The sequence below is a fragment of the Anser anser genome, assembly GCF_964211835.1.
Source record: "Anser anser genome assembly, chromosome: 5".
Classification (NCBI taxonomy): domain Eukaryota; kingdom Metazoa; phylum Chordata; class Aves; order Anseriformes; family Anatidae; genus Anser; species Anser anser.
The window spans coordinates 30,597,981-30,619,746 of record NC_139725.1 but is presented as its reverse complement, the minus strand read 5'-3'; the positions used below and the strand labels follow the sequence as shown (position 1 = coordinate 30,619,746).

General features: G+C 46.0%; 1 protein-coding gene across 8 annotated transcripts in view; it reads left to right on the top strand.

Moving 5' to 3' along the window:
* Window positions 1–21,213, top strand: part of MAP3K9 (mitogen-activated protein kinase kinase kinase 9) — a 79,433-nt gene extending 58,220 nt beyond the window's left edge. For 4 of the 8 annotated variants that reach the window (XR_014584627.1, XR_014584628.1, XR_014584629.1 and 1 more), the window contains 4 exons: window positions 610–723; window positions 4,846–5,189; window positions 17,298–17,397; window positions 19,480–21,213. The gene's annotated coding sequence lies outside the window, so the exon portion shown is untranslated. Of the gene's footprint in view, window positions 1–609; window positions 724–4,845; window positions 5,190–14,210; window positions 14,287–17,297; window positions 17,398–19,479 lie in introns of all 8 variants that reach the window. The other 4 variants (XR_014584626.1, XR_014584631.1, XR_014584632.1 and 1 more) reach the window with 3 other exon arrangements.
* The last annotated feature ends 553 nt before the right edge of the window (window positions 21,214–21,766 follow it).

Genomic DNA, 21,766 nt, shown 5'->3' with positions numbered 1-21,766 from the left:
CTGGAGTTCTTGTCTTTGTACTTCAGATAATTTTGAACGGGTATTTAGAAAAATGGTGTCATGACCTTGCTATGAGGAACTCGTATTCTTGTCCCAGTGCCAGCACAGGCTTATTTTTTTGCTAGTCATCTTGGTTCTGATCGGCTGTTCCAGCCCTGTTTGTGCTAAACCCCACACAGTCTAATATCAGACTTGGCACACAGTGCCTGTCTGCTAACACACTTCTAGCTCTGAACAGGGTAATTAATTGCATACCATTTTAATTAAGGTTAATATTTCTGTTCTGTTAGCTTAAGATTTTTGTACTCTGTATTTAGCATCACAGCCAGAAGATGTATCTGAATGCCTGGATCTGGGGCGAATGCAGTAACACATTTTTTGCATGATGACATTTAACAGATGGTTTAGATTCACTTCTGATGCAATGCCTTTGTCCCTGCCACCTTACTGAATAAGGGTCTGTTGCTGGAACCAGCATCCCTTCAAGATCTTTCATTTACTGCCAGTGTGAAAGACTACATGGTTTTGATTCCTAGGTTGTGTGTTTGAGTCGTGGACTATGTGCTGTTGTCTGATATAAAACCATCATTTAACTTTCTCTTTTTTAAGGAATGCACCGATGAAGGGCTATGCACTACAAGAGCCTGTGTTCCATAATTTCCTTTGAGAAAAGATTTTTCTCTAATGTGATTATGTGCAAGAAATCCGACAACCTTCCAGCAGGTATGGAGACTGGAACAATGCATAGATAGTATCACTGACTATATTCTATTCAAACTGCTATAGTGGTGTTTTTTGTGATAGGCTGAGAAGAGAGTGGACAGGCTGTCAATTAAGTTTAGTTGAAAATAATGACACGCACAATTAGTTGCCTTTTCACTCATTTTAACAAGGGTGTCTTGCAATGGATTGTTTCAAGCATCCCCTCCTTCCCTCCAATTCCTGGATGCCTCAGTCTAAGACAGGTTTTTCTACTTTACTTCTGTAATGTTTTGCACAATACATTTCTGCTGTAAAAGAATCAGATTTTCTAGCTGGATTTGCTTGCCTGTCACAACCATGAGGTTACTGTAATGTTCAGGCTGACCTCATCAAGAACAAAACTCTAGATGCATCATGGCAGATAAATTTCTGCTAGTGAATGCAGCTTTTGTAGAAAATGGCAGGAACACAAAGCAGTGCAGCAGAACATAAAAATAAAGTTTTCTCAGTAGAGGAATCTAAACACTTCTTGCAGAAAGTGAGGATCCTAAATGAAAGCTGCCAGGGTCAGCACAGATGCAAAATAAACATGCCAACAGATGTTTTAGGCTGAGTAACTTAGTTTTTCTTTTGATGATATGTAGGCAAGGGTTGGGTATACAGATTCTATGGCACAGATTTTAGTTGGCCTTTAGCTGTGTATGTATATATATATATATATATATACACCCAAGTGAGCAAATCATCACGTTGTGTTACAATATTCCTTGATGACGTGCTGGGAGTAGCACATGTAAGTGGTGCTTTGGAAGCCCACCACATACCTTGATGATACTTCCAGCAGCCTTCCGAGACCATGCGCTTTAATAGGTGTGGAGGCTCTGCAGCTGGGGCTGCTGGAGCAGTGCTCACAGCCCCTGCTCCCCCTGCCTGCCACAACCAGGTGCCTGCTCCCTCTGGGTGTCTGGACTGCCCAGCCTGGGCCTGAGTTCTCATCAGGACAGTGACATGACTCTGGGAAACGACTCTGAGGCTGGTGGCTAGGTCCATGCAGGTGTGCAGGGGGATGGCTGCCTAGCCACAGGTGAATCAAATGTGCAAATTCCCCTTGGTGGCCTTCCTGGGTCTCACACCTAGCTCATATCCCTCAAAGATCCCCTCCATCTGCAATTACAGGTGTGTCCCTGCCTTTGATTTTTAATACAGATCAGTGACACTGCTACTTATTTGCCCTGTGCAAGGAGTGAACAAGGGTTTAATCTGCATCCTGACATCAGGCTAGAGTTGTAGGTATGTGCATTAAGCGTTTTATAGCTAGAGGGACAGACAAAATACATTGTTTTGAACATGCAAGGTGTACAGGATTCATCATCTGTGATAAAATCCGGATTAATTTCATGCCCATGACGCGCTAGGAAAGAGTCAGCACTAGATCTCCCTGAAATTCATCATCCTGCCTCCATAGTTTTCTTCCTTTGTAGTAAGAAGGTGAACATAATGTTGCTGCAGCTAGGAACAGGGCTTAAAATAACACTGAGGCTCTGGCTTGGATTGGTAGCCTCTGGCAGCTGTAGATTGCCAGGAAGAAATTGTTTGCATCCTCAAACTGTAGGGTTCAAACTTTAGGGAACTGATGTTCCTACTGGTGCAGAAATATTATTAATTGCTTTGTGCTGTGGCAGGCTTGTAAGGAGGTGGATTTTCTGTGGAAAAAGACAACCCAGGGGACAGGCAGCAGGTGTGTGCTGCTGTGAGGCTGGATGACTCAGGCTGTGATGGTCTGTGTCCTGACTAAGAACTTGAAGGACAAAATTTGCTGCAATGACTCTTTTCATTTTGTCACTTTAATGCTGGAGAAAATTTACCACATCAACGTTTCAGCACTATGCTCTGTCAGTGACAGGCCAAAAATAAACCAGTTTATTTTATTGCTTGGGCATTAGACAATGTGAACAGAAGCCTCACTCAGACAGGTCATTGGTTTTAATTTGCTTAAGGGCATCTGGTAACCAGCCATCCTTCTTAGGCACCGAGCACTGGGGGGCTGTGTGCTGCGCTCATTTGGTTTCGACACACAGAATCACAGTGGTTTGGGTTGGAAGCAACCCTAGAGACCATCTAGTTCCAAGTCCCTGCCATGGGCAGGGACACCTCCCACCAGACCAGGTTGCTCCTAGCCCCATCCAGCCTGGCCTTGAACACCTCCAGGGATGGGGCATCCACAGCTTCTCTGGGCAACCTGTGCCAGGGCCTCATCACCCTCTAAGAATTTCTTCCAAATATCTAACTTAAATCTACCCTTTTTTAAAGCCATTATCCCTTGTCCTGTTGCTACATTTCCTGACAAAGAGTCCCTCCCCAGCTCTCCTACAGGCCCCCTTCATGTACTGGAAGGCCACAATAAGGTCTCGCCGGAGCCTTCTCTTCTCCAGGCTGCACAACCCCAACTCTCTTAGCCTCTCTGCATTGGAGAGGTGCTCCAGCCCTCTGAGCATCAGTCACAACACAGAAGCAACTACCTGTTTCAGGTGTAATTGATAGACCAGTCTATCAATTTTTCTCCCTGGAAAAAAAAAAGAGGGGGGGATGGGAGGAGGAGTCCTGCTCCCTCCCAGGAGATGCATGAGGATGAAGAGCTCTCTGTGGAAGCAAGGCATATCTTGTCTCTCAATCCTTTCCCCTTGCTGGTAGGTGTGATGGTGGGTTGTAACTACAGCAGGTTGCATGCTCTTTTTACTGCAAATTGCCTTGCTCCTGGGCAGTGCTGAAGCAGGCTGCCTGGACAGGGCTGAAGACGTCTGTCCCAGGGCTGAAAACTCTAGGACTGTGCACCACCTCTGAACACCAGGAGAATGGATGTGAACACTCCATCTTGTGCAACCTCTGTGGGGCTTGTCTTGGAAGACCCTGGGAAAGCGTGTGTGTGTTGTCTCGCAGCAGATCTGGGCAGTTCCCTGACTCTCACCCCGGACATGGCACGTGGAGGGGATGTTCCTCAGTGAGGGGACGACTCAGGCTCTTCAAAGGGTCACCCAGCTGCATGCGGGCAGATAAGGGCTGGAAACAGGAGTGAGGCTCACACATGCCTGTGTCCCTGATGTCTGTGGCTGATAAAGAGACTTGCTGATTGTCTTCCTGTCAGCATCCCTGTGCATCTTTGGCAGCTGAAAGATGAAAGGGCTTCTGTGTGTAGGAAGGGAAATATCCAGAGCTCCCATCTGGGTTCTGCAGCCTGAATCATGCTGGAGCTGGTCTCTACAGAGAAAGCTGATGTTATAAAGGATCCTAGGGAGAAATCAGCTCTGGTCCAACCTGTGTCACCCTAGCAAGGTGGTCAGAAAAGGAGTGTGCACTCCGTCTCTGCAGTGGGATTCAGCACTTGCTGCCTTCTCACCACTGGGCGTACAACTTGTGTGGAAATTGCATTTCACAGAAGGCTTCAATTTTTACAGCAGGCATTCGGCAGCTTGCCAGCACACAGCTACTGCCTTCAAAGAGCTGCCAAGTGCCAGCTTTCTTGGGTTCCACTGAGCTTTAGGTGCTTCTTGTTCTTGCATCCAAAGCAGCCTTACACGTAGGTCAGGAGTGAATGGTCCCATCGCAGTCTGGTGCCTGGACATCACACAGCCCTATGTCCCATCACCAACATCAGCAGCTATAAGCTCCCCACGTGTTCCTTGTACGCCCTTCCTTTCCTCCTCTTGCTTCCATGAGAGCGTACTCATTTTCCTGATTCCCACCTGACCTTGTGTATACCTTCTCAAGTGCATTTCCAGGGCATCATCTGCTGTCATTCAGTTTTGCAGCTTGTGTAGCTGTACTTTTTCCTTTATTTTCTAGTGGATGAGATACTAATTGCTATAGACCACATCTATTTCCAGCTGAGCTTACTCCTTGTACTTATAGGAGCCAATCACAGGCTGGTAACTAGGTACCAAATGATAATCCAGGTGAGCATATGACCATCGCAGAACCGTGCTTTCCTCTGGCACCTGCTTAAATTTTGATTCTGTAATGGCTTTTCCTCTCTGATTTTCTAAATTACCTTGATGAGCTATTAATTGTATTTAGGCTACCATTGCACATCTTTGAGATGGTAAAGCCATAACACATCTCCAAACCAAGAACTTCTGTTTTCTCTAGATTCAAGGAGAGAGGCAGCTAAGTGCAGATCATCGAAACAAGTTGCCTTCCTTCAAGAAAGGGGGCTGTGCTCATGCCTTTAAAGAAAGACAGCACCCTGACTCAGCAAGGCCTTGAAGCACATCCTTGTTTCTGGCCTCGGAAATAGGAGCTGGTGGAGGCAAAGCAAAGCTGTGTGCAAGAAGGGCAAGAGGTATCTGGCACGCTGCAGATGTGATGATGGAGAGACACCAGCAAAGCATTGCTACCAGTATTCCACTACATGGAAACATGGGAGTGCGCTGCCCTCGGCTCCTTCCCAGCCGTGGGGCTAGGTGATCAGAAGTACCTGGCAACTACACAGAGTAAGTGCATGGCAGGCATTTCTAGGTGCTAATTTCCTTTCCTTTAAATATGTGTTGGGGAAAACAATCATCACCTCACTGTCTTCACAGCTGGAATAGTTTTCTTGAGCATCCGTCACAGATGTCTTTGGCTACCTCTTAAATAAGTGCAAGTAATGACCAAAAAAGGAGGAAAAGCTCATGAGAATTAAAATTGGGGGAAGGAAGATAAGTGAAGGAAATGGTTAAAATGGCCATTTTGGAATAAAAGTATTGTGATTAAGGGGCATAAGAAGTGCAGGCCTACTCTACTGGGTGTGCATGCACTTAGCACCTTAAATCCAGGATCTTTGCAAACACGGTTTATTATTCTGAATAAGCCTCTTAAGTGGGTCATTCTACAATTCAGAAACTGAGGCAAAAGGAAGGTAAAAACCTTTCCAAAGGTGCAAGTGCTAAGCAGAACTGAAGGTAGTGCTTTGGAGTATTGCCTCTTAATTCTCTTCTCTGACCGCAGCCCTCTTCTTAGATCTTCTGCAAGTGTTTTTTTGGTTGAGGTATACGTTAGGCTTAGACAATTATATTCAGTTGTTAGCAAGGATAATTATATTAAAACAAAGCAGCTGGGTATCTCTAGAGGTCTACAAGGAAGCATGTGATGCTCCAGTAAAACCAGCACTACCAGGAAAGTGATGAATGCCATGGCTAGGTATGCAGTAATAGAGCACAAGAACCAGCCTCTTAATGGCCCATTAAGGAGAAAAATTAAGTACAGAAGTTGAGGCTGTTTTTGATAATAGTTTCCTAAGAAAATGTTGCATTCTACCCATGGGATCAGTTGAGCAGTTTGTTTTGACTTTCGTGGTCTCTAGCTAATAAAACAGAGCTTACTGACAGGTGTGTGAGTACAGGATGATAGAACATTTCCCTTGGTCAAAGCTTAAAAATCTCCAGCCAGTGCCAGCATCCCTCAGAGGTCCTGTATGTTTCAAGTAGCATCTCTGATCCAGAGGCTGCCTGTTTGCTTTTCATCCTCTTCCAGCTCTGGTTTGGCCGTCTGCCTGATGTTACTGGCATGGGAGGGCTACCTTCTGGGGGCAGGTACTGGTCCTTCAGTGGATGATACCCACGCTGCTTATAGTAGCACATCACACACTTTAGTACCGATATCCAAGGGTCAGTGCTCAAGAACCCCTTCTGATTGAAAAATACTTCAGATAAATTAGGTGGAACTAATAAGTTTGGATATACTGGGAAGCAAAGAGCTACCTAGCTGGGCATCTCAAAGGCCTGTTGCAAGCAGAGGCTGGCCACGTATTTTGATTAAGTGCATCTTCCTTTCTCAGCATTTCATGTGAGTGTAATCAGACCTGCTAAGGGTCAAAGCTGGTAACGCCACTGTTCAAGGGGAGAGAAGAAGTATGCAGATATAAAATCTATGAGCTGCAGAAAAGATATGGAATCAATAACATGAGGTTTGGTGAAACAAATATTGAGGTGGTCAAATGTATTCCCTCTGTACTATATTTACCTCTTGCAGCAGTTTGTCCTAGATACAGGCCATGGTCTGGAGTTATTTGCAGGCGTTTGAGGATGCAGTTTCTATGAAAGATGCCATCCTAAATAAAACTGTATTGATTCAAAGGGAAGGAGTAAGCTTTACAGACATTAGAGGGCAGGGAAATGCTGGTTGAGAAGCAGAACCTCTGAAAGGGATCTGAGGCTGGAAATAGAGTTGCCCATGGATTAGCAAATAATACTAACACAAAAGTGGAAATGGCAAAATACCATTTGGTGGAGAAAGGAGCGTAACCTGAGGAAGAAAATTCCATTCTGTTCTACAGCTCAACACTCAGCTGCTAAAGGAGGTGAGTGATCCAGGAGAGGGGGACTGAAGTTGCAAGCTGCAGTTGAACATTGCCTGCCACCGACAGGGAAATGGGTGAGGGGACAGGAGTCCAGGGAATGAAAGTGGCTTTTGCCTTTGCACATGGTGTACCCTGGAAGTGCCCATATCCCGGGAGCTGGTCCTTGATGCTCTTCTGCACGTTGGGAGATGGGCTTTACTTTGTGAAGAACCAAATGTTCCTAAAAGCTACCCTTAGCTGAGGGTATTATTTGAGGAAAATAATTTCTCACCTTCCCTAGCAGGTAGGTGGTGGTTGTGCTAGGTAGCATCCTCTTTTCCCACTGCAGCTGTAGATAGGTAAGGGGGAAGCAAGTCAAGACCCTGGCACAACTTTAAAGGAGAGAAAAGAAACATCTCGTTTTGAATGGTAAGGGGAAGAAGAGATTCCGTCTTCCTGAGCATGCTCTCTTCTGCCTATGCCCTCGCCTTCTCTTCCCCATGTACCTAAAATAAAGACTTCTCTGCTGAGACAGATGATATTCTGAGCCTCGCTCCAATACGTCAGGCTCATACCAAAGAACAGCAAAATGCAGGTTTGGCACTCCAGTAACATTGCCTGGGGTATGAGTGAGGGCAGAGTGGAAATAACTGAACTGGTGAAAAATTGGCCAAGGAGATACCTGCTGCTTCGGGACGTACAGGAAAACAGGAACCTATTGGTGTTGCTGTGACATCCAAGTCAACATGAAAATTGATGCACTTGATCTGCATTTGACTTTCCCTCATGTAGAATTAAGATCAGCTTAAGTGAGGGAGCAAACGTCTAAGGAAAGTCTGGGATAGCTGCACACTGAGCTGCAGAGGCAGGATTCAACACTTTCCTTTTGCAGACAGAATAGGGTTGAGGGATATATAAAATACCATGGAAGTGTGCACGTGCTTGTGCATTCATGTCCTTTCCTACATATGCACACCAGTGTGTGTGTGTTGGGGAGGCATCTGCACCTAGCTCAGAGCATAAATTCTGTGTGGCTTCCAAGAGAGTGTTGTAGCCGGTGTCACAGCAGCTGCTAGAAAACAGCCCACAACCACTGCGCTATGCTTTTCAAAAGATCACACATCAAAAAATCATGAATTAAAACAAAATTCCTCATTCCTAATAATGTTAGCACTCTTAGTAACTCCTGTTATAGAATATAATTCTAAAAAGGCAGCTTACTTTTGCTGATTTTTCTACATTTCTAGGGAATGTCTGTTTTCAGGCTGTAAGACTTCATTTACATTAAATGTGATGACAAAAAGAAAAAAAAAAACAAACAAGGATGTAGCAGCTTTCTGGATCGTGCTTCAGGAGTTTGCTTCCATAAAATGGTGGGTCTTCCTACAGCTAGAAAGGGGCAGTGCAGAGACTGGGCCAATGGAGATGAATTCACCGTGTATCCCCCGCTCCTGCAAAGTCAGTAGGGCTCAGACCGAACTCTGGAAGCCAAAAATATCATCTATTTTTGCTAGTGACTGTCTGGGAGGAGCTCACAAACCTGATAGAAAGCCCAAGGCACCCCTTTAAGAAGTGCTCTGGCGGTGGAAGGAGAGCTTGAAAACCTTTGCCTTAGGACAGAAAGGACTCTGGCACTGCAGGCAAAACATGCAAGAGGATCAGAAGGGTTCTGTGTGAGCGAGGGTGCTCTGGGAAGGAAGTTGTCAGCCTTTCAGCGGGCTGCAGCATTTCAGGAAGCACAACCACATTGTGATCAAACATTCTTTTCATTGCAACAGATGACAAGACAGTTTTTCAGCAGACATTCAATTATTGTTCAAAATAGATGGTTGAGTATAAGGGGAAAGTTCTCTTTTTAGATGAAGCTGCTTTTCCCTTGGGACTTCTGCAATCAGAAAATACATTTGTAGCAGCTGGATCCTCCTGCCTCTGAGCTTTCTGGATCTACATCCGAATTTCAAAAGTACAGGCTGCTTAAAATATCTGAGATGCTGGACTGTAATGTCAGCCTGAAGTATGTAACATACTGCAGCGTAGGTAAATAATAAATAACATCTTTCCAATGCTGTCACCTTCTTAATAGGAACAGTAGAAAAAAAAATAGTGCTCCTTTTCTGCTAAATTTATCACCCTTCACTGACGCCTGGATGAAATCCACCGGTTATACAAGGAGCAAGAATTTACACTCCTCCTGCCTGCTCCGGGGCTCACACGGCAGGCTGGGCCGAGCAGGCTGCAGGCTTGCTGGTCGCTTTCAGGCTGCTTGGAAAGTTTCACAGGGGCTCTTCTTGCCGTGCTGAGGTTGCCTCTGATTCACAGAGCAGAGTGCCCATAAGCCTGCCCTTGGAAGACCATGTTTGGATGTCCTGTATGAGCTATTCCAAGCAGATACCCTGCTTCACCTTTGGGAAGGAGGGTCTCAACTGCCACAAAATGAAGGGATTAACCCCTTCTTGGTCACTTGGGTTTGTCCAGCTTCCTTTTCTCATGTCCATGTTTGTGAGATATGGGATATCCCAATCCTCCAGGCCATCGTCATCTCCAACATGCCATCGTCATCTCTGCAAATCTGCCAGGGCAATGGCAAACCCACGGCAACGTGCAAGCATGGGTTGGGGTGAGCAAGCACAGCAGCAGAGCTGGTCAAGGTAGGTCACGATCCAAGGTAGTAAAGCTACCTGCAAGCTTCCTATATTACATGGTGAGAGGCTTTAAGTAAAAAGTCTCCCAAAAGAAGTACATGAAAGAAAAATGATGACAAACCTTTCCAGTGATGGTAAATGCAGAGGTTCCTGGATTCCTTCAGTTGTTTGTGGGATTCAGCAATAGAAACTGGTGCAGAGGTTTGGAGTTCAATATTTGCCTGGAAGTGGATTAGCTGTTTAAGGTATCTCCTGCCAGCCAAATCAAAACAGATTATTCATCAAGCATATGCATGCCTATCCCATAATACACTCAATTTCTGAGATTTTAACAGAAAAATTCTCACTGAAAAGTCACTGTTTGTGTTCAGCCTGAAATATTTTTCTATCTTCTGGCGAGGCCAGCCTCTGTGCTGTAGCAGCACGACCTGAGGAGTGCCACAGCACAGGTAAAAGCCAGCCACGTCCTCCATACCACCCTGAAAGACGGATCAGGGAGTTACGGCTTCGGGAGACAAGGAGATGAAACCATCTCCCTCCGTGTTTCTTGAACAGGCATTACAGGCAACAGGGTGATGAGCTCATTTTCTGTTGTCTCGAATGTAGCTGTAAAAATGCCATCCAAGGGTTTCTTGTTTATTCTTTCTCAGCGCCGTTTCCCCATCAAATGTGTTCAGCTTGCAAGTAAACATTGCCTTGGATCTGAGCAGAAAGGCAACTCAGAAAGTGAAAACCTGTTCAGTCTGCCTCTGACTGTTACCTGCAATAAGATTTCTAATGTTCAGGCTTAGGTGACCAGATTACAGAGCTAAATCAGGATGTTGAAAAGCTAAGAGCAGTTTTGCTGCATTGCTGAGGCTACCTCTGTTTATTGCTGCTGTATTAGCTCCTGCAGGCAGAATCTCGCGGGGAGTTGTTTGGATTCCTTCCCGTTTAAATGCGTGTACGGGTGAGAGTAAATGGATGGATTTTCATCCTGCAGAGCAAACCCATGCTTGCTGAAGGGCCTTTTCTTTCTCTGATATCTAATCCTTTCCTTTGGCAATGTAAATAATGAGACACTTCTGCAGATCTGATTAAGCTCCCGGTCCCTTTCTAAATGACAGAAGATCAATACTATTACTAAATCCATTAAACAGTTCTTCACACTTCAGTTGTGCTCTCTCTATGATATATGAGAAAGAACAGAGGGATATTTTGGCTATTATACGGAAAATGCATGCTAGAGCCTCTTCTCGTGTTCCACTTTCTCTCCCTGGCTCAAAGCCACTCGCATCCTGCAGGCTGCCCAGCCCTCGTGCTCAGCCTCGCCGGCCAGAAGTCACCAGGGAACTGGGATGTGGGAGGGACTTCTGCCTTTCCATCTCCTAAGGCAGGCTGGGATCCATCGGTGGTATCTGGAAGCTCTGTCTTCCAGTTACTTTGTGATGACAAGTGAGCTGAAGTAGGTCTCCATTTAGGTTTTTGTTTTAATGCCTGTTTTCTGCTGCTACACTGATAACTTCCATGGTCCTCACATGAGAATTGGGGCATCACAGCTCTGTGCCCGTAAATGACACGGTGTCTGCAGTGGTGTCCCCAATGTGGTGTGTTTGTTGGGAATGATGTGCTCTCCCCATTTCTCCCATCGAGAAAGCCAATATTGATGGGACAGGACAGTACCTCCCCGGCAGTACCAGTCTTCTACAGTCTTACAACAGAGATCAGGTACCAAAAATGCTGGGGATACTGAATCCCCTTTCTCCACCTGGGATGGTCTCTCCAAGCCAGGCAGTGCTTGAGAGAAGAATGTGACTTTCTGTTGCCAATGGATGTGCCACTGTTACCTTAACTGTTCTGAGATCAAATGTATTAACTTTGCAACAATATAAAGATATAACTGCAATGTGACAGGTCTACTTTAAGAACGTGAACAGAGGTAGATAGAGATAGAGACTGAGGCAGCCAGGAAAAGCAGTTTGGGGATGACTGTAATTGGCCTGTGTGTTGTAAGGCGTGGAGAAGGAAAGCAAAGCAGCTCAGTGCTTAACAATGCCCTGAAATCCTAAAATGTACCGTAAGGAGGGACAGTGAGTAGGAACAGGCTCAGGTTCTTAGGGCAGGAGCCAGAGAGCCAGGGCTTGATATTTCTTTTCTGCGCTGTAACTCTCTCTACCACCACATGCATTGGGTTTTTGGACCTTGGCTTTGCTCGTTTGTGAAGCAGAACTGAAAACCTGCAGGGGTGCTGTGAGGATGTAATCGGTCTGTTACACGCGTTGAGATCTCCGAGGTTAACGGCGAAGTGTTACAATAAATCTGAGAATGAGGTAGGCAACCCGACATGCATTCATTCCTGGCTGTGGCGTGACAGCACCGCCAGCCAACCTGAGAGCTCCATCTGCATCCCGCTCCCCGGAACCGCGTTGTAATTATGCCTCATTGTGCTGCTTTTTTGTTCAACAACTTGCTGGCTGTTTCTCACGTCAAATGAATTATTCAGCAGCAGACTGTGTTCTTGTTTTTAACAACAGCAGCAACAATACTTCATGCTCATGGAGTCCCTTCAAAAGTGTGCTGGAAACATTAATTCCATAACCAGCGATGTGAGATGGGGTTAGCTCAGTGCACTGAGAAATGAGACTCAGCTCTGTGACATGGGCCAAGTAACACTGGGAGCTGCAGATCTAGGAGAAAAGTCCAGCTTCTACTGCTCTGCACAATTTTTCTTCCCCTCTGAGCTACTTTTCAGCAATGTTGTCACAAGCCGGATCCTCAGCTGCTACAATCAGCATTATTGCCTTCAACGCCACAGGGAAATGGCAGCTTTTGTCTGGATCCATCCAGCCCACATTTTCAGGCTGAAGTCCCATGGACTTCCCATGGATAACCTGACATTTTTTAGATGTCATTAGCTCACTGCTGCCATCAAGAGTGGTGAGTGTTTGGATTAGTTCCTCTCTGGGCAGAAGCTGAACCCCAACAAGCTGGCATATGAGGACAGGCTGAGTTTGCACGTGCAGCAGGTTGTTCAGTGAAGATGAATGATGCATGCTTGTGCCTGGCCACTTTACCTGCACTTCAGAGGTACTCTTAGGTCTCATGCTTGCCTGAAGATCTGACATAGTGGGCTTTATAGCATCACCGATAGTCTTGGAAAGTCAGGGACTTAACTACCCTACAAACAGTGATCTGGACTCAGCAATTAACGCCTTTAAGCATGAACCCAGGCACAGAGCCTGCAGTAGGTAGGGAGTTCTGGCTACATCCTACGGCACAGTTCAATGTAGCCAAGCAGCTACAGGTTTGAGTCTGTTCTTGCCATGGGTCTCCTATAGAGTATCAGATCCAATTCAAAGCTGGCTTTTCCCTGGGCTTAAGATACTCAATGATATTAGATCACTAAGATCACATCAGAGTCCTCAGAAACCTCACATTGCTTATGACTTGTGCATGGCACGTTTCTTTGGTGTTTTTAAAGAAGGAAACACTGGAATGTGTGTATTCACATCCTACAGAGTACCAAGCCCAGTCTTCAGCTGCACACACTTGATGTTGTTGAGAAAGACCAAACGGCAAGCAAATGTCTGTGGTACCTACTACCTGTGAGTGTGGAATAAAAATCTGTGAAGAAAAAAAAAGAGGATGCAGAGCATAATCTTCACTGGAATCTGCACAAATGTTGATTAATGTTTTCCCATTTTTCCACTTTTTACCCTTAATCATCACTTTTATCAAGCACCTTCTGGTTTTCTGTTGGTGATCAGGAGCACGAGCTGCTGACAAAACAAGACACCCAAAAGAGCTGGGGGTTCAAACCTGTGGGTCTCACTGCCTGTGCCTTCAACTGAGAAGTTTTTTGAACAAAATATCTATCTTTTGTCTGACTGGGAGATGCTGGGGAAAGAACTTGCAGAACACCACACTACCTCTGGATTTTTGTACTGTTCTTAAATGCTCACATTTTGCTCGGACTTTATTAATCCTGCTTTTTCTGGATGATCTGAATGCGCCTGGCTCTGTAGGTGATCTAAAAGAGCAGTAGGAGTTGCTTTGCCTGGTGAAAGACAACTGCAAATGATGTTCCCAACAGACTGTGACTCTCAGCCATCAAACAGTGTTTTTCTTAAATGCTGAAGGACTGCAGAGACCTTTTAAGTGCAGATCTTGTTAGCAACACTGCAAAAGTGGAACAGATATATTGATTCTCCCCACCCTGCCCAAAAGCTGGTACTTTATGACAGAATCTCACTTTTGCTTTGTCTTAAACTTTAACTATGTGTATCCTTTAAAAACAGAGAGATACAGATCTGTTCATTGTGTAGAAAAAGAATTGTGATTTCTCATTTCCTGGAATGTAATTGTTTCTCAGTCAAATAGGATGCAACTCAGTAAGGAGTATTAAAGACAGAATTAAACCTGGATAAGAAAAGCAGTTTGGGGTGAGACTTGAATGTGAGCCAAAGTTGTCTTGCTACTGCAAGGAATGCAAAACTTCTTACTGGAATGTATAAGGAGGCCAATCGTATACAGGACATCTGAAATAATGTTTCTGCTCTGTCTTGTGCTGGAAGACCCCACCTGGAGGACTGTCCTGTTCTCAGCACCGCACTCCAGTAAAGATGGAAACCACCTGGAAGAAATCCAGAGGTGAGCCAGGAGAACAACCAGAGAGCCAGAAAACTTGCTCAGTTGAAGAAATGTTGAGAAAAACTGCAAGATCAGAGTTCTAGAGAAGAGTCTTTCACAAATATCAGAGATTTCTGCAAAGAGAAAATATACATTTGTTGTATTTGCTGTAGCTAAAACAGGAATTAATTGGGTTAAGTCACTGCAAAGGAGACTTATTTTAAGCTTTAGTAAAAAGTCTCTTAACTTTCCATCTCTGAAGGCTGTGGTATTCTGTCACGGGAGGCTTGTAAGAACAGGTTAGACAAACATCTCTCAGGAGCAGATTAACTTAATCTGACCTAATTGCCTTAAGGCAATGGGGTGATGTAGATGCTCTCTTGAGGATCTTTTCCAGTCCTATTTTCGGAGTTAGTATTGCCTCAGCTTTATGGTGTGAGATGACATGGCTTGGCTGGCACATCATCAACAGAGCTGTGGTATTCCTGCAGGGAATCTGTATTACACTGCTGATGAGTGAAAGGAGAGATTCCATCTTTTATTAGAGAGACCTCCTTTATTAACTAAGTCCATCTGACATTGGATCACAGAGATGTAAAAATTTGGGATCCCTAGAGCTCCAAGTCAGTCTCTAGACAAATAACAGTTGGAATAGGAAATGGTGCCCCAGATCACTGAAAATAAGAGAGAGCCCTTACTACTCAAATTTAAGGAGCTTCTCTAAACAGGGACCTACCCCTACCCCAGGATGGCTGTGTAGTCCCAATGACTGTGAGAGTCACAAACTGGGAGTCAGCAATGGGGATATGGCAGTCAGAGGTCACCCCGACTTTCTCAGCCACCCCTCCAGCTTGTGGGGCTGGTGTCAGACACCGGCTTCTGGATCCGTTTTGTAAGCATCCTGATCTCACCGGAGATCTAAAGAACCCTGTGAAAGGGCTTGCAGCTTGGTTTGCTACGGTTATTTCAGGGAGCAGGCTTATGAGTTCTCCCTGAGTCAATGCTCAGAACTTGCCAACAGGCAGCCAAGCCTCAGAGATAACCTACTGAAGTCGGCAAGCTGTTGGTTGGATCTAATTCAGCCCCAGCAAGATGCAGGAGACCAGCTCTGAGTGAGGGAATATGCCATTTACATGTGGCCATTTTTCTAAGCAGGAGTTTGTAGGAGGCAGTATGAGACAGCTGGGTTTTATCTGATGCCAAAAGATTTGCTGTAGCACAGTACTGCTACTGTGTGAGGAGAAGGGAAGATGCAGTCTGCAGCTCTGTCAGCCCTTTTCGGAGAGATTGTGCCACAGTCCCTTCAGCCTGTGACTATCCCCTGAGCCCACTCCAGGCTATGCTAAGCTGCCTTCTCTGGGTTGCCATCAATGAATGAGAATAACTCTGGCAGCCAGGCTGGCTACAAACCACCCATTGTTGCTTAAAGGAAGTGAAAATCCTCATGTTCCCAGCTGTAAATCCCCCATCTGTCTTTGATAAGCACAATCAAAGGAACGCTTAGTCCATATGTGTCATTCTGGGTAATCTGAACGTGTACTTTTCCTAGCAACCACTAAAATACATTTTAATTGAGTATGATAAGCACAGCAACAGCTTCTGTCTAGTTCAAGAGTTGAAGACACTGCTGCAGAAGAGGAATGAGGTGGGACTGAATCTGAGTTTGAATCACTGCTGAAACGAATGACAGCAAAATTTTCTCCCCAATGAATTGGAACAGCAGCCAGCTTTATGGACAACTTTGGCAAAAGGGCTGCAATCTGAAGTGATCAAGGGAATCACACTCCTTGTCAGCCTTGAAAAACAAAGCTCTCATTTGGTTTGTTTCAGGTCCCCAAATGGTTCTGCCCTCAAAGCAGATAGCAAAGGTGGGTTACCACTTCCAGACGATACAGGTTTTAAAATAACAGCCTTTTGCGTATCTCCTCACCCCAGTGCTGCTGCAATGTGTTTAAAAATATAATAAGACAAGGCAAGTTGGTCTGTCTCTTGGTTCACCATGTGAAAAGCAATACAAAGGCAAATGAAAGGGTTCAGCATGTAAAGATCCGGCAGACAGCTGCTGCCTGAGGTCTCCTACTCACGTCCTCAGGAAGATGTCAGTCTGCCTCACTCCAGGGTCTCAGCTATGGTAGGGTCTGGTCACCCAGATGACCAAGTCCTACTTGGTGGGTAAGTGTGTCACAGATGGGAAGACTTGCTGCCAGGTCCATCTTTGCATTTTTTCTACCATGTTTTGCTTCCCTATTTCCTCTCTCTCTTGTGTTTTACTCCCTGTTGTCTCCTGTTCCAAAATTCCCCTTGTCTGGGAGAGAGGATGAGGCTAAGGCTATTCACATTGAATTGTCCGGTTTAGAACTCAATAGGCCTTTGGGACATGAAAAAGCAGTTACTGTGGGGAAACGTCAGTGACTGGATATTAACGTCTAACAATGACCCCCTATGGGAAAGGCTTTCAAAAAACAAAGCAACAATAAAACTTCCTGCACTTCAAGACTTTGCAAGGATGGCATTTCAGCTCGAGATTTTTGTTGCTTCTCCGTTTGCCTGAAAAATACTCCTTTTATTTTACAACATGACCTTATCTGCTTGCAGTGACTGCTGGGCTCAGCCCTCCCTACAGAGCGGAGGGTCTGTGATGCTGCCACCCCTCAGCAAGAGATGTCTCCTGCTGCCTGGTGTCCGCTCAGTGCTTGTGAGACAAAAAGTTGTAGGAGACACAGAAGAGTCAAGGCCACATTTCTGGCTGTCAAGCTGGTTCAGCTTGCTTAGGAAACGCCGTGTGGTGGGACGGGCCGGGCAGCCTCGCAAGGCCTGGTCCCGCTCTGTTGTGTGCAGCTCTTCCCTCAGGGCTGAGCCCACAGCCACCTTGTGTCCCCACACACATAGGCTGGGGAATGCCTCCATAAATGATGGAAACAACGTAGTTGGGCGAGATGTGTTCATATTAAACCTAGTTTCAGTTACACGCAACCAGGTCTTTTTCCTTTCCCTCATAAGGCTTTTTGTTTTGTTTTGTTTTTTCTTGGCAGAGTTTATGTAAAGCTTTTCTCCCATCTTCAGTGCCCATAGTTTGCATTATGGATGTCAGCATTTCACAGCAGTCAACAACGAGCCTTTGACAGCACTGAGGTAAGCTGGGGCCTGGTACAGAAAATGTACAGTTTCATATGAATCACAGTTTTGATTTGTAGACCTGACAATAGACAAGAGAACATATGCTCAGATGCTTCTGTTAGCCCAGCTCTGAGGAGAAAACAGCGTAATGAGGAGAGCACAGTGGTGATTCACCCTTCCTTCAGCTCATCTTCACTTACTGCTGCAGGCTGTGGTGGGCACCAGGGAGCTCTTGTCAGGGCGTGTGACACCCTCGAGTCCCAGCCAAGTGTGGGACAAAGGCCTGTGTGTGACAGGACTCTGAGCACGGGCAATCACGGAAAATCTGGTGGCATGAATCATATGAGGATTCACGTGGGCTCCACAGTCCCAGCCAAGTTCACCTTCTTCTCCCCGAATCCCCTCGCCAGCTCCAGCTGGCTGCGCTCCGGGTTGTTTCCTCACCAGCGACGGGCCGCTACCAGCTGGCAGGGGTTCACAGGCCCCGGCAGGCAGAGGGAGCGAAGGGGAGCCCTCTGGAAGGAAGCAGAAGTTGTGGAAGTTAGTTACGGCAGGACTGCAGCTATTTATAAAACTTGGCTGGCGATGAAGGAAGGAGAAAGGCTGTGGGTAGGGCCTGTGAAGCCAGCCTCTCTGGCAGCGCGTCTTCCTTCTCCCCTGCCATGGCTGGATAGCACAGCACGTGGGTCTCACAGCTACAGCCACGGCATTTTTCCCCACCTAATACCACTAGTAATTTTGCTAGATAAGCCTTGGCAGAGTCAGCCCCGGCATGTGCTGCTCATTGCAGAGTAGAGGGGGAAGTTCGGAAGGGCTTTCTTCTGCTCCCCATTTCTGGTGGCAGGGACAATTTGTTAAACCAGTCCCTGTATTAGCAGGTGAGAAAGATTTGGGAATTCGTTCAGTGAGTTTGCTGCTATACAGTTGTCCTAAGAATAAGGAGAAAAAGGCGTATTGTGTTTCTTTCCAGCCTGCCTCATTTCCTCTCCTCCCCCTTGCTCTCTTATCTGTCCATGTAACGCAACAGATGTTTTCCATAGGATAATGAGTGGACATGAAGCGAGGGTAGCAAGGCAATTTCCTGGGCACCATGCAATCTATTTGTTTCCTGATTCCCCACCATAACCACTGCTGGAAACAGTTGCTGCAGGCACAGCTTTCCGAGCTGAACGAGTTTGAGCTGGTCCCTCGCTGTGACAAAGGGAGATCGGTCTCTGAGATGCAAAAAAAAGAGTCTTATCCCCTCCCTACACCTGTGGGACCACTTACATCCCCTTCCTCCTCACAGGCTGCTAACTGCCTCAAAGTCGTGTGTTGACACAGGTTTCCTCTCATGTTCTTATCTGCTATCTATGAATTTACCTTCCCTAAACTGTAGCTGGGAGAGGACTCGTGCAGCCAGGAGGGTGGCTTGCCTTTTCGTCACCTTCACTGAGGCAGCAGGGAGGCTGCTGGTGTGGCAGCATGGCCTGCAGCATTTAGCAGCTGAGGAGCTCATCAAAGATCCGCTTAGAACAACCTCTGGAAACCTTCTCATACCAGCTGCAGTGATACAAAGTCCTACTAATTGGTTATGCAAATCCATGAATAGTATTAAGGAACCTTATAATTAACTGCACCCTCCCAAGCATCCCATCTGGGTGGCATACTGGCCTACCACTGTGCCTCTTTATTTGAATAACTCCTGCCCAAGCATCTCAACCACTGCATGGAGCTTCACAGAAGCAGCTCGGGAGGAACATCAGTGTGCTTCAGGATGCAGAAGCAAAGCTGAGTAAACAGGCAGAGAAGCAGGGTAGTCAGCAGGTCCTGTGTGGATTTGGTGTGAATTCCCATTGCCCACACATACCCATCCCCTTCCCTTCTCCAGCTCTCAGAAATAGAAAATAGAGGGTAAGATCAAGGGATTAAGCATAAAGAAAACAAAGCAGACAAAGCCTCTGGAGATCTCACATAAACTGCCACAAGAACACAACTGCTTTGTAGTCAGCTGGGCTGAATTTTGGGGACATCATTCACACAGATGAAACTTGCAGAGAAATTCTGGTAAAGCGAAATGGAGATACACTGCTCAAGATCTTCGTTTTCATTTTACAGGTACCTGGGTTCTCCAGCAAGCCAGAACAGCCAGACCTTTGCCTTCCCATCAATCCTGAAAACCAGTCATATCCTCTTAATTTAAACAAAGGTTTCTGCCCTGTCCAGGCCACTTTTTCCAACTGCAGTGGTTAACACATATTTGGAAAAATTCTGCAGCCAGCATGTTTGTCTTCTCACAGTTTCAAAAATGATTTTTGCTGGAGGAAGGAAGCCTCCCCCTTCATTGCCCCCTCCAGCTGGAAAATCACCTCTAATCTTACTGTCCTTTTTCCTGCTATGTATCCTGCCAATTAAATCTGGGTCTTGTTATTAACTGCAAATAATGTGGCTAAGCCTTTGGTAGATTTTTTTTTTTCTTTTTTTTTTTTTTCATAGTTTAATTCTCATTCTGCCCATGAACCTGGGTTTGGCTTGTAGTTTGCATCTCATGATCAGCTCAGCCCTCTCTCATTTCAGCCTCAGCTCTTGCTTGGTCTCAGCTTTCGTCCTGCTCAGCCAGGCATCTGCCATGTCGTTTTGTTCCTGCTGTTTTCACGTGATGGGTGTATGGACTCATTTCCCATCGCACCGGACACATTTTAATCCTGCTGGGTACTTGGAGGGGCCTGTGTTCATTCCCCCATGTACTGCATGTTGAGGACATATGCATATGCCACCTGGCTGAGCTGGAGCATTTTTTGCTTGTTTTGGCTTTTGGGATTTTTATTCCTACGTTGCCATTTGACTGTTCAACATAAAAATACCATCGACTTGTAGTAGACATTGCCACCTTCAACAGAGGTTGTCTGTTCATGGTGTCACCAACTCCCTACAGCTGTGGGTGGGAAACTTGGGTGGGGTTGGGTGGCCCCTGCCCATACATCAACAGCTGGCTGGTAAGGACTGCTCACTGGAAAAAACTCTACAAGGCAGAGCCGGCTGCTGTGGGGAGAGTGCAGTCCACAGAAGCTCTGTGCCCTTGGTGGCATTGCTGCTCTCTCCCTCCTGGACATGCACAGGGCCACCACATGGAGTGTTGTGCATGTTTCTCTCAAGCTCTGTGTTACTGTGGAAGCACACAGATGCTACGTAGCTGGCAAAACAGTCCCTGACTCTGTTTTCTTTCTGGTGACTTCCTTCTTTTAGCTTCTGGTGTGAGTGTGCACTGGTTGGAGGTACCAAGTGTCAAGGTACATAGGGACAACCATTTCCTGAAGAAAGTAGCTTCTTGTGTAGCACCTGGAGACTTGTGGAGATCTTTTTCATATGCACGTCCACAAATTTCCTGCTTTCTCACATACTTTGTGATAGTCCTGGAGAAAAAGTGGCTGAGAACTGAGGAGTCTGTACTTTGGTGTGCTGTGCCCCCTTTATACTACCATAAGCTTGGGACTGATGTGGTGACAGTATGCCATTGAAGCTAATGCAAGGGCTAAAACTGTTTCCAGACAATGTGACAGGGCCATGGACCTCCATCTCCAGTGACTGGAAAATGCCTTTCCTCTTGTATTACGGCCATGAGTGATAAGCCTGCCTCTGCTCGCCTGCATTTTCCTGGGGCAGAGACTGTGTAGGTGGTGTCCTCTCCCCTTACATGGCCTGCAGGATGAATCCTCAGGTCAATCCTAGTGGAGAGAGACCTGCAGCTGTGGGATGATCTGTTGTGAGCAATGTGACGTAACGGGGAGCCACCTCTATTTGAATTCGCTGCATGCCATGGTGTCTATAGGATATGGAGAACTTCACGCACCTGAGAATCAGAATCTTTTTATCTCTGTGTTTTACACAGTACTATATACGCCTTGCAGGCACCCAAACACACCACTGCCTAAACTTTTTTTTCTAGTTAACAATCATTTACAGAATTTCCCTCATTGTCCTTTGTGTTTAAACTAACTGTTGTCCCAGCAGCAGCTGCAGGCTCATTTATAGCTTAGACATGGGTAGCGGTGGGCAGAGGCACTTGTTCCTGGCAGAAGTGTTATGAACCATGGGCTATCTAAAGAGGGTGCTGGTGCTGCCCCCAGTACACAGTCCTGTCCTTCACAGTAGCTGCACACAGCACTCCCAGTTTTGGGAAGCCTCTGCTTTCCACCACCCACCTGAGAAACGTGAACTTCTGGTGGCATCCTAGGTAGTACATTGCACACAACTGAGGTAGGTCCACCTTACCTCAGAGACTTAGATATCACTCGATGGTCCCTTCCCCACCTCTGGTGTGGACTGGATGTGTCCCTGAGCTAAATAATACAAATTCACTTTTTTTTTTTTCAGAGACAATGGTAAAGATTTGCCTTTTCCCTTG